Source organism: Channa argus, chromosome 10 (genome assembly GCF_033026475.1).
Source record: "Channa argus isolate prfri chromosome 10, Channa argus male v1.0, whole genome shotgun sequence".
Lineage (NCBI taxonomy): Eukaryota > Metazoa > Chordata > Actinopteri > Anabantiformes > Channidae > Channa > Channa argus.
In genome coordinates, this window is record NC_090206.1 from 8,097,336 (window position 1) to 8,108,927 (window position 11,592).

Consider the following 11,592-nt stretch of genomic DNA (forward strand, 5'->3'; position numbering starts at 1 on the left):
AGTCTTAATGAAGGACAGCAGACAGGCTGGACTCTTTCATCTGTCATCTGTTGTTGGTCAATATCTACACCTCTGGATCTACTCCCGCTTCGACTTGGCATTGAAGACAGAGTAGCATGCAGTGGAGGGTAACCCGGCTGAAACCTACCCACCTTTCGTTTGTGGGAACAAGCTTATGTCAGTGTAATATGAATGTAAATCACAGACGTAAATCCAGGAAAATTATATTATTTTAGGATAATTACATCCTTATTTTCTTTCTTCTTATCCAAGATGAATATTCTTGTCAAGCACCATTTGCTGTAAATTATTAACATAACACAACTGGTCTTAATTTGTCTTTGTAAGACATTCAATCTATTTTTCAGCTTGTGTTGACAAGAAACAAGTCTGAAATGTTTATTGCATGGTTTGTCACACTCATATCCCAAACATGCAACTACAAGAGAAAACTTGCCTTGCTTAATTTAACTCAACTCACATTTTTTTTCTCAGAAATGTACTGTTCCTAAATAAATTATATTTCTTAGGCAGACTCCGGTTCATCATTTTCTGACAAAAGAAAGTGTTTGAAGTACTCTTTTATGAACCACTGAAAACATTTTTAGAAGTAACATAAACTCATGCCAAATGCAAATTTGTTTTTGTATTTTTTTTTCTGTATTAAGCATTGTCTTTGTGGGTTAAACAGATGTTTGTGTGGTTTTGAATCCATTTAACAAGTCGTCCAACCTAAACAGCAAAACAAATCTTGCCATTTTCTCTCCACGATGAGTTCAGTCATCAAGATCGGCTCTCAGTGCCTCTCTAAATGCTTGCAAATGACTGTGTTTTTTGATTTGTCACCTCTATGCCTGGGATTGTTTTTGGCATAGGCACAACAGCTATTTCGTTATGGCTGGAGACATTGTTTTTATTGTTAGAAAACTCCAACACCGCTTCGTGGTAGGAGACAGGAAATGAAAAGTGACCTTGCGGAGCGAAGTCAGATTTTGCAGTGTAACACCCTCGCTGGCTTTGTTTTTGAAAGATATGGATCATAATTCATATACAAGACTACATCTGTGAGAAAAGTATAAACATTTCCCCCATTTTCACAATCACCGCTACAGTATTTTGTTGTTCAACAAACAGCAAACGTATCAATCTGCCATCTCTAACGAGTGATGCAGAACATCATGGTGCCAAAGATAAGAACGTCAGAAAGTGGACGGCAGCTGCCAGTTTTGTGACAGCGTTGTGATTGATTTCTTTTGTTATATTCCAAGTGTTTTTTATTAAACCTTAACAAGTCATATTTGCATACAAATAACTTTGATACTCTGTAGGATATATAAAGATTTAACACATAATGTTTTACTACGGGAAAAAAACTGACGATCCACTTATGCTGCGTGTTTTATGTCGAACACTGAAAGAATTGGCTCATTTAGGCCACAATCTTGTACTATAGCAACAATTCATCGCATTGGGTTTGCCAGCATGCAATATATCAGTCTCTATTTCTCTTCTAATGCATGTAACGTAGCAATTTGTACATTTCTAATCAGTGCTGTGTAAATACATCACTGTCGACATGCAGCACTCAGCCGACTTGTTTCTTCTCTCGAATTACAACCATTGTAAGTGCTCTTAATTTTCCAGTGCTGGTGAATTATGAATGATATAAAATATTTAAAAACGAGCATGGAGCAACAGCAGAGAGACTTTCATAATCAAGCTAAGTACACGGTGGTCCATACTTAACTAAATGAGCTCAGAGCTGTGCACTGCGTAACTATTTGACCTCTACGCCGCACATTCATTTTCCAAACATATGTTGGCTATTTCAGCAGCTCTGGACTGTGAAACTGAGACTGGAGGAGAGAGGTCTGTCGTGCATGTGAGCATGATCTAACTGGCTGTGAATACGGGGAACAGAGCAGCGGTTAGTGGTCAGCGAGAAAAGTTAGCAAACTGAATGACATGTTTGTGTGATCTGATGCAGATTTTTCTGAGGCACTCTGGTGGAATGGGGTAGCCCCGGGGCCTTGGGGCTATGAACTTCAAATCATTCCCAAACCTGCACGGGATGGCTGTCACAAAAAAAACAAAGCTTAATAAAAGGAAGGGAAAACACACACACACACACACACACACACACACAGGCACACACAACCACACATAATTATGCCACCCATCCCCATCAGCATAAACACTGGTAAAGTACAGCTGTTCTACTGTGTCTGATATTAAATGACAAGGTGACTTGGTGTCCTGTGGGCCACCTGAGAGGTAGAGCTTTGCCAAGGGACATAGCAATCTATTCTCCTCTGTGCTGAGAGGAACTTACTCAAGCAGAGCAGCAGTTATTTCCCCACTCTACTCTGCTCCCAAACCCTCCCCGTTTGCCTTCAAGTCAGCACCATTTAGTAGTTTCTTCTGTGTATGTGTGTGTGCGCAAAAATGTGTCTGCAAGACTGTCCGCCAGGCTAATTTCCACCACGCTGCACTGCAGTGTGCTCTGAACATTCTCCAGGATATTGATGCAATGCATATTAGGCAGCAGAGTGAATCAGCTGTGTGTGCTGTAAATATTCTATTGTCACTTTAATGCTTCTGTCAATGGCTTTGTCTGGGATAATTCAGTCCACTGGTGTTTCTGTGCCCCGTAGCTTCCACCAGCAAAGTGTCTTGCACACATCTGCACACACTTCATGCGCACACATGCAGATGCAGAGAGAGTGAAACTGAGAGAATGAGGAGAGAGCGGGCTGAGACATAGGGAGGACGTACGCATTTCACGCACGCGCACTCACACTTTGCCTGGGGTTCTTCTTGCCGTCACAGATGATCAGGCCCAGTTTTGGCTTCAGCTCAGCTCTGGCCAACCCCTGGTCCTGGAGCCAAACTGTTAAAAGACATTAAGTCAGCACAGAGACGCGCCACTGCTTCCTCTCTCTACTAACCACAGGACACTAAAAGTGTGTATGTCCACACATGTAAGTGTGTGTGATGGAAAAAAGGGCGACTGTGGGCTAAGATCTGCATACATGTGTAATGAGTCTTTGCATGTACCGGCACATGTATAGGTTTCTCCTTGGTGAGGTCAGATAGAGAGAGGGCAGTATATTTGGAGTCTTCAGGTCTCTCTGGGTGCACCACATGCCTGTCGCAGCTCAGTGAGCAGACTGTGAAAAGCTTATGTAAATGACGAGCCGCTCAGATGTGAAATCAGCCCTGTATTAAATTGTTTTGTTCCACTTGTCAGAGCTGATTAGTCCAAAAGCTGCACAGGTATTGTGTTGGTTATATTCATATAGGGGTGCATGCACAAAAAAAATCCATAGATAACCTCAGGAAATACCTTGTGTGTGGGTAGCAGGGTGTAATGTTTTTCTGAAGTGAATCTGTCACTTGATCACGTGACAGATTAGCAGATTAGTCTGGTGATTTCTGAAGATGCTGCATAGCCCTTCAAAAACCCACTGATTGCAATCCTCCTTCATAGGTATCCAGAAACACTCAACCTGTCTCTTCAAGGAGACTGTTCTCGCTCCATTTCAAAGACCAGATCACAGGTTCCATTAGGCCAACCCCAGTCCACTTCTGTCACAGGCCAGGAAATGCAGCACTTACCCCCCTCCCTCCACCTCCCTCTGTCTCTTTGACACACACACACACACACAAACACATATATCTGGGACACAGCACAGGTGGTATGGTATCTTCAATTCTGAGCTGGAATTGTGGGGAAATTAAGAGTGGAGGAGAGAGGGATGTGGGAGAGAGCGTGAAGTGTAGGGGAGGGGGTGTTGGGGGAAGAGAAAGGGAGGAAGCAAGTTTGGGAGATGTGTGGGCCAAGAGAAAGAGATAGAGAGAAAGAGAAAGAGAGAAAGAGGGGGCAGTGAAGAGATTGCAGTGCGACGGCTGCAGGGCTCCCAGCATAAAGCAGGTCTTTGAAAAGGGCAGACAAAGAGAAAAGGTCTCGGCCAAATACCTGAAAGAATGTTGAGAGGAAAGAGAAGCACGGCCAGGAGGAGATAAGGCAGTTAGCCGCACACTGAGGCAGCTCCTGTGTCATTGGATCACGTTACTTCTGCTCACATGTGTGTGTTTGCATGCGCTCATCTGTGCACTCGTCCATTTGAGTCTTGGGTCGATACTGGCCCTGTCGACATTCCAGAGTGTCTGAGTTCATGGTCCAGTGAGGTCGCTGACAAAGCTGTGATGGGCGAGGCTGTGTGGCGCCTCCAGGGCGAGCCCAAGTCGGTGTGCTAAAGACCTGGACCGCAGACGTGAACCACAGCATCAGGACGGACTACAGGGTGAAAGAGGGGTGACAAAGTCTCAGTATTTCTGCTTGACTCCAGAGGATTCCAGTTCCCTTGCGTCCCTTTTTCAAGCTCTCCTCTTGGGCTTCAAAGCATCTTAAGAGAAGCGCCTGCTTTGAAAGTGATTTTCAAGTCTGGGCTTTATCTGTGTGTGGGAAATCACCCTCCAGCTATTTTGTAAGCTTAGCTACCTTTGAATAGACTAACAGAGCCTTAGGATAAAGGGATCTACTGAGCAACGGTAGCAACAAACTGAAATGAGGTGCAAACCACCTTTTCTTTGTGTTAGTGCGGAAGGGACCACAAATCTGTCAGGATATTAGAAGTGGATAACAGGAGCGTCGAAACAAATCTAAGCACTTATTAGTTGTGATTGAGGTCTGATAGCAATTAGTCTCGCTCCGACACACAGACTGGCTCCTGTCTAATGATGTCATTGACCTTGTCACCTCCCCAGAGGTCAGAGTGTCCATGTTAAACCATGCGTAATGGTTCCGTGTTTAGACTACAAGGGCCTGTCCGGCTAAATGGTGATGGATCGCTTCTTTTTGCTGCTGCTGGTGTGTTGCATCAGATGATACGGGTCTCAACATGATACGCAGTTGATTAAATCAATACTCCAAGGAAATGTGTGGTGGACTCCATTTCAATCCAATAACGCACAGGCTTTGGGTGTGCACACACATATGAGTGTTTGTGTCTACCCTTGAGGAGGATTTTCACAGTACACAAAATAAAGCACAAGGACATCGTGTTTGTTTGCAGTATGCTTTTTGAAATGAGGTCATCAATAGTAGATGCACGCCTTTAAAGGGGTATTCATGATCATGAAAGCCAAAATCTCTCCGCCATCAGCAATGACAGACAGAATGATAGTGGTCATTTACTGCCCCGGATTCCTAAATCATAAGGGAGAGATGGAAAATGACAGACAGCCCAGAAGGCTCATGCAAAAACTGAGGAACATTTTCTTTTTTTCCTTGGCTTGTTTATTAGATTTGTTCATCGTAGAGAGGCCAGCTGCTGCTAAGGCAGAAAACTGAACAAGGCTGTTGGAGAGATGAGGAACGGCGGAGCTGGATGTAGAGTAGTATATTTGAAAGAATTTCTACCCATATGGCCACTGCTTTCCACATTATGTCAGGGATTGTTAGCAGGACAGGTGTTACCCTGAGGCTGTACGCATTAACAAATGCATGTACTCTGTGTACACACAAACACAAACAGCAAAGCCAGAATTCAAAACAAGGCGAAGAATTTGAGCTATTTTACAGCATCTTTTCCCTCCTTCTACCTCTTGTTTTTTTTTTGTTTTTACTTTTTCTGTCTAAACCCCAGCAGTGACCCATAGCAACCCCCAGTCTAATGACCGCCACAGTTTGACACTCATTAAAGGTGCTCAATTAACCAGAGGGCCTGGAGTCGCTTTCATTAGACAGCGTGTAAAGGTCTGTTTTAGTCTGGCTTTAAACACAAGGGGAGCAGACAGGACGGGTGCTGGGTACCTGGACCTTGGGTGGCTTTGGTTGTAGATGCGGGGGGGGGGGTTTAAAGCCTGTGAGAGAAAGAAAAGGAACCTCTGGAGAGCCATTTGTTTTGTTTGTTATTTGTTTTGTTGAACTGGATACTGTTTGTGTTTTATGGAAACAAACTCAATTGGTGAAAAACAGTGGAATAGCTGAACAGAGCACAGAAAATGAGATCTCATGAGAGGCAAGATGAAAAACAGAGCCATCTGTGCCGAGGGTTGGCTCTCTGAAGACGATCTGGTCTGATTTCAGTCCTTTGTATCACTCCTTTACTGTAAATCAAGGGAGAGACTTTTGCTTCTGATGGTTTTTGTGCATGTATACTTATGGCTCCATGTGCATGTGTGCAAATATAGATCTGGGTGCACTAAGAGGAAATGTTTTTCCCATTGTGAATGCTCCGGCTGTAACATATCTTAGTGTTTGTGTATCTGGTTTTAGGCAGAAAGCGTCTCTCCAGTCCCGGGCCTCAGGAGTCATCAGCCTGTGAAGGTCAAGTCTGATTCAAAAAGAGACAAGGCCGATTGGCATGGAAATGGAATCTGCTGTCTCTGTGCCAAACGTCCAGACTGACTGACTGCCCTCAGCCTCTCATCACATCCAAGTCTATCCTCCCATTGCACCGTCCACTCCTCCTCCTGCCACCTCTGCATACCAATATCAGAATAACACAAGAGGAGGAGCAGAGCTGGAACGGGCCTGTTTAATAATGACGATGTCAAACAATGTCTGCATGAATGGGAAACATGAATCCAGCTGTTACTTGCAGCTACGAACCAGCTGCTTAAAGCGGAGCTGTCTTTTCTCATTGCTCTTTTGCATATGGCAGATTTAGCCTTGAGCCATTTTTAAGCAGTTATTTTATTATGGAACAAGAAATGCACTTATTGAGCTAATGGATTCATAAGCAGCTGCTGCTAAGAGATATTGTTCAAAATGTTTATTATGTCAGACAGAGAAGTCAAGTTAGATGAGTTGTATGAAGCCTAATATCTTGTGTATGCGTGTGTGTGTGCTGCTGCTGTCGTATGTAATGAGCATGCGCGTTTGATATGAATGAGTGCAGTGATGCGTGAGATGAGTATGTGCCTGCTGGTATGGAACAAGTCCTCGCACTTCTTCTTCTTCTGTGTGTATGTGCGTGTCTGCGAGAGAGAGGGAGAGCGAGAGAGAGAAGGAGGGAATGTTCATTGGTCTGAAATGGGTTCTTGGCCTTCATGAATATTCAGTTACCCCCCGCGTCCCACTGATGTCTAACTGATGTCAGCTTGCGTGTGGGAAAATAAGTTTCCCTAGTAACAATTTTTCCCCAGAAGCTGTTCTTAATGTTGTCAGGAAAAAAAAAAAAAGTGTGCCGTAGTTCATCCCCAAAATGCAAACTGTGCTAGTCTGAAACTAGTAATTAAACACAGCTGAGTGAAATCTTCCTCATCTCATGTGGCACCCTTAAAAGTAGGGCAGCACTTTGGTCACATGTTTAGGTCAGTCACTCATCACTGAGGGATTCTCTAATGCCTCCTGTCAAGCTCTGTGCAGCCACAGCATCGCCGGGAACACAAAGGCATGTCTTCTCCCGCTCATGATGCTTCCTGACTGCTCTTCTCAGTTTTAATTTCTCAGCTGGGTATTTGGTCTTTTAACCTGAAAAAGCTTCAATATAAAAAAAAGGTCTGTTTTGCTGTGGTTGAGCCATGTGGCATTGAGGGATCCTCCTCTGCTGCACTGAATGAAATATGCTATTATTCTGGCACTGTCACTGTCAAACAGACTAGCAGACACAGGCATGAACAGGCACACACACACAAACACACGCACATACACACTGTCTGTCTGTCAGCATCCACCATCTCTGCCCCCACAGATGTTGCCCAGTATTTAGGTCAGTTAGTTTGCAGATGGGTGGTCAGCAGCACTTGTACTAGCTTGGGTTTCCAGGAACTGATACAATAGTCCAGTCAGCTCTCAGTGGCCACCCCAGAGAGGGAGGAAGTGGAGCCCTTTGTAATCATGACGGCAACAGCGCTTTGCTCCAGCTGATGATTGTCGCCAAAAGATACAGACTGCTTTGAAAATCCCATGTTTTTATATTGTAGCTGTGGTGATAACATTACTCTGTGACTATTTACTATTTATATTGTCTGCCATCAGGAGCAATACAGGAGTACTACAAGTTCAGTAGTGCTTGTACTGCTACAACTACTTTCAATAAGATTATATTTCACCATGACTGATGACTGTGCTTTGGGCCATAAGTGCAGTGGCCACACAAGTTATTTCATCGGTATTTAAGATTATTGATGTCAGCTCACTCTTTCATACACAGTATAGACAAAAAGTGTCCCACTCCTCTTTTCTCATGTAGGTGTTGTTAGTATTCTTATATTTTTATATAGTAATCCACATTTTCTTTGTTATATTTTAATCAACTGGATTTATTCTGATATCCCATTTTGTAATATAATTTTCACACACTTCATTTTCTGTTATCTGTTATTTTTGTTTAATATTCTGAAAAATTACTTCAATAACTTTTAACTTTTTATTTATTGAAGTTAATAAACTGTAATAGATACATAATTCATCCCCACCACCACCCCTACCACACACACACACACACGCAGATACAGACACACCAACACAAAGGCTGTGGTGATCCATATCTCAGACATAATGAATGAAGGAAAATAATAATATAAACTTATGTCCACAAGGTATTTTTCCATTCACACCAAGATGTTTTGCTATAAAAAGTGTAGAACTTTCCAAAAAGAAAAGTAAATCTATAAATTGGCTCCACATTTGTAAGTTGTTTTTCCAATGCCAAGCAGCAGGAAAGATTTCACAGATGTAACAGCAATGGTTTCTGTATTTTTTCCACAAAAAAGGAGTCGTGTGTTAGACCTGCAAAAAATGTATTTTATACCACTGTTTCTTATTTATGATTCTTATTTTTTCTTTCAAGATTCTGAAATCTTCATTTAAAATTTAGACATTAATTTTCATTTTTCATTCACTGTTGAGGACGCTACCACACATTGACTTACAGGCTTAGAATTTGGAAAAAAGTGGATCGTAAATGTGGTAATGTAGTAGTTCTATGACATCTTTTTAAGTTTACATTTTTACATTGTGTAGTTTTCATATATTTGTTCATCGATTTCTAGAGTTCATCACATTTTTATTCAGAGTTTTCACGGTTTTACACAGTGATGGTATTTTGACTCTAATTTGCTTGCAGGGCTTTGCCAGACATGCACACAGACTTTCTTGTCCTTCGTCTTCCTGTCTGTCAGCCAAGGCCAGGATGCAAATCCTTGATGTAGCTCAAAAGTTTCACAGTGCAGAAAAAAAACCCATTTGTCATAAGGTAGAAATGGGTATCCTTATTAGCAGGAGTGACATTTCTACTGTTTAACATCAAGAGCAGTTTGAGTGAAAGGGGAGAAATGACAGAGACAGAAAGCACCAAAGCTTTAAGGCATAATACTGTAATTGGAAAATTGTGCAAATGTGTTTTGGAGTCATGTTATATAAATGGCCAGAAGAGATAATGCCTGAGATGTGAGGCATGGCCTAATTGAGTGTAGGAGGAGCGGTGTGGCGATGCTGAGGGGGCGAATAAAGTGTGGGTTTTAAATTGGGTGAAGGAAATGATGGAAACGGGATGTTTTTTTCAAAGACCTGGGCAGAGAGAACTGTTAAAGGGGAGGAGGAAAGAAAGAAAGGAAATAATTTCCACTTTCTTCCTTGGTCTCCACACCTGTGACCCAGCAGCCAGCTGCCTTAGCTATTTCTCCCACAAGTGTGTGTGCGTGACTTTTTTATGCGTGTACGCCTCTTTGGTTCTTTCACTCCCTGTATGATTGATGAGTCGCGGTCAGACCTGGACCCCTGCCATAGCCCAGGCCTGATCAGGCATGTTCTGGTCATAACAATGCCATCAATATGTGGCTGACGGCTGTGTGTGTGTGTGTGTGTGTGTGCGTGTGTGCGTGCGTGCGTGTGTGTGTAAAACGAAACATAAAAATGAAGCCAACCATGACCCAGGAGAACCAAGATGCTTTGGTGGAATTTCCATTTCCTGCCCCTCACGGGGATTAAAGAGGAACTTTGTTTAGATATATAGTTCCCCCCATTGAGTTGAATTTGAATCATATTAATTAGCGCTTTCATGAACGATCCATATGTTGCAGTTTGACTAATGAACTCTCCTTTCAAGGTTTTTCTTCTCTTAGTTTCCTTTTCTTTGTGCTGTCTCAAATTTCCACTGTAGCTCTAAGATTACCCCAAAATCTGCTTGATATTTGATGAGCGGCATTTAATGAAAGACATTAGCAGGCCTGCATTATTAATGAATGGTAAGTGATGCATTAACTCATTAAATATGTATATGTACATTACATGAGAAAGAACATGTCCCATAGCATGTCATATTGATTCCGGCATGTGGTACTAGTCTCCTGTATGATCCATATGAAAAAACATTAGGAGATGCCACATTAAATCGCTTAAGAGATATATTGACCGCTTCTCCCTAGGGATGCATGGTCACAGTTGAGGAGTTTGAACCTGCTTGCTTCAACAGATCAAGGATAGTGTGCGCACATGCAGCAGATTTTGTGTAGGAGCAGTGTGTGTGAAATAACGTGAGGGGAAACTAAGATGCGGTGCCAACTTACACCATTAAAGGAATCATATGAGTGTTATTGAATTCTTTCCCTCATCTGGTTAGCTATCAATTTACATTTCCCACTGACAACTTTATTTTCCATCCATGGCTTCTTCGCAAACTCTACTGTCCTTGTGGTCTCATCAGAGCTAAACAAGACTTGCAGGCAGTGATGTAGTAGCAAACAAAATGATAAGCAAACTACAATAATTTACAACCAGCTGGTGATAATCTGAGGCAAACAACCACCAGTGAAGTCTAAGCTGAATTCAGAAAATCCTTCATCTGTGCTGTGCCTCAAAAGACCTTCTGCTCATTTAACATCAGGTTGACAGTAATTACTACAGTGGCCACATGTTATGAATTTATATTATGGCCTAAGAAGAAAATTCAACACAATTTCAGAAATATGGCAAGTGACTCTATTATGATCTCCAGTAATGTACTTCTTTTCCACATTAAAAGAGTTTTTTTTAAAAAACTGAACTGGGGGAAAAAAGCTTCCTTGGAAGCTCTATTCACAATTAGTATTCATGGTCATGGATGAAAGTGAGTGTGAGTTAAATTGTTCCCAAGTCACTTCAAACTGCTGGCAGCTGTTGCTTTCCCAGGTGAATTGTACCATCTATAAAGACATATGAGCGACCATGTTACGCAATTAAAAAAAACTATGTGGGGGAATTGCACATGCTGGCATAAAAGTGAAAACTCGTGAGTTGTGTTTAGCAGCAGTTTTTTTTTAAATGCACTAGTGTTTAGATATGCAAATTAAGTCAGCTCTAAGCATGCACAGGCTAAAATGCTGACATGAAACTGGACTTATTTAATTCAAATGAAAACGACAACCCTAGATCACCACTGCAACTTGCAGAAGTCTTCTGGTAAGTGCAATATTTATAAATATAAACTACTGAAGTGCTGGATACACTGGCCTATTGAGTAAGAAGAATTTAAATTTATAAACATCTAGAGAATGTTGCCAAAAAATTAAATAGTAAAACGCTGCAGTGCATGCTGAAACAGTAATATTCTCTTATTTGTGTGATGTTGACTCTTGTAGAACAACAGAAGAACCCTGTGG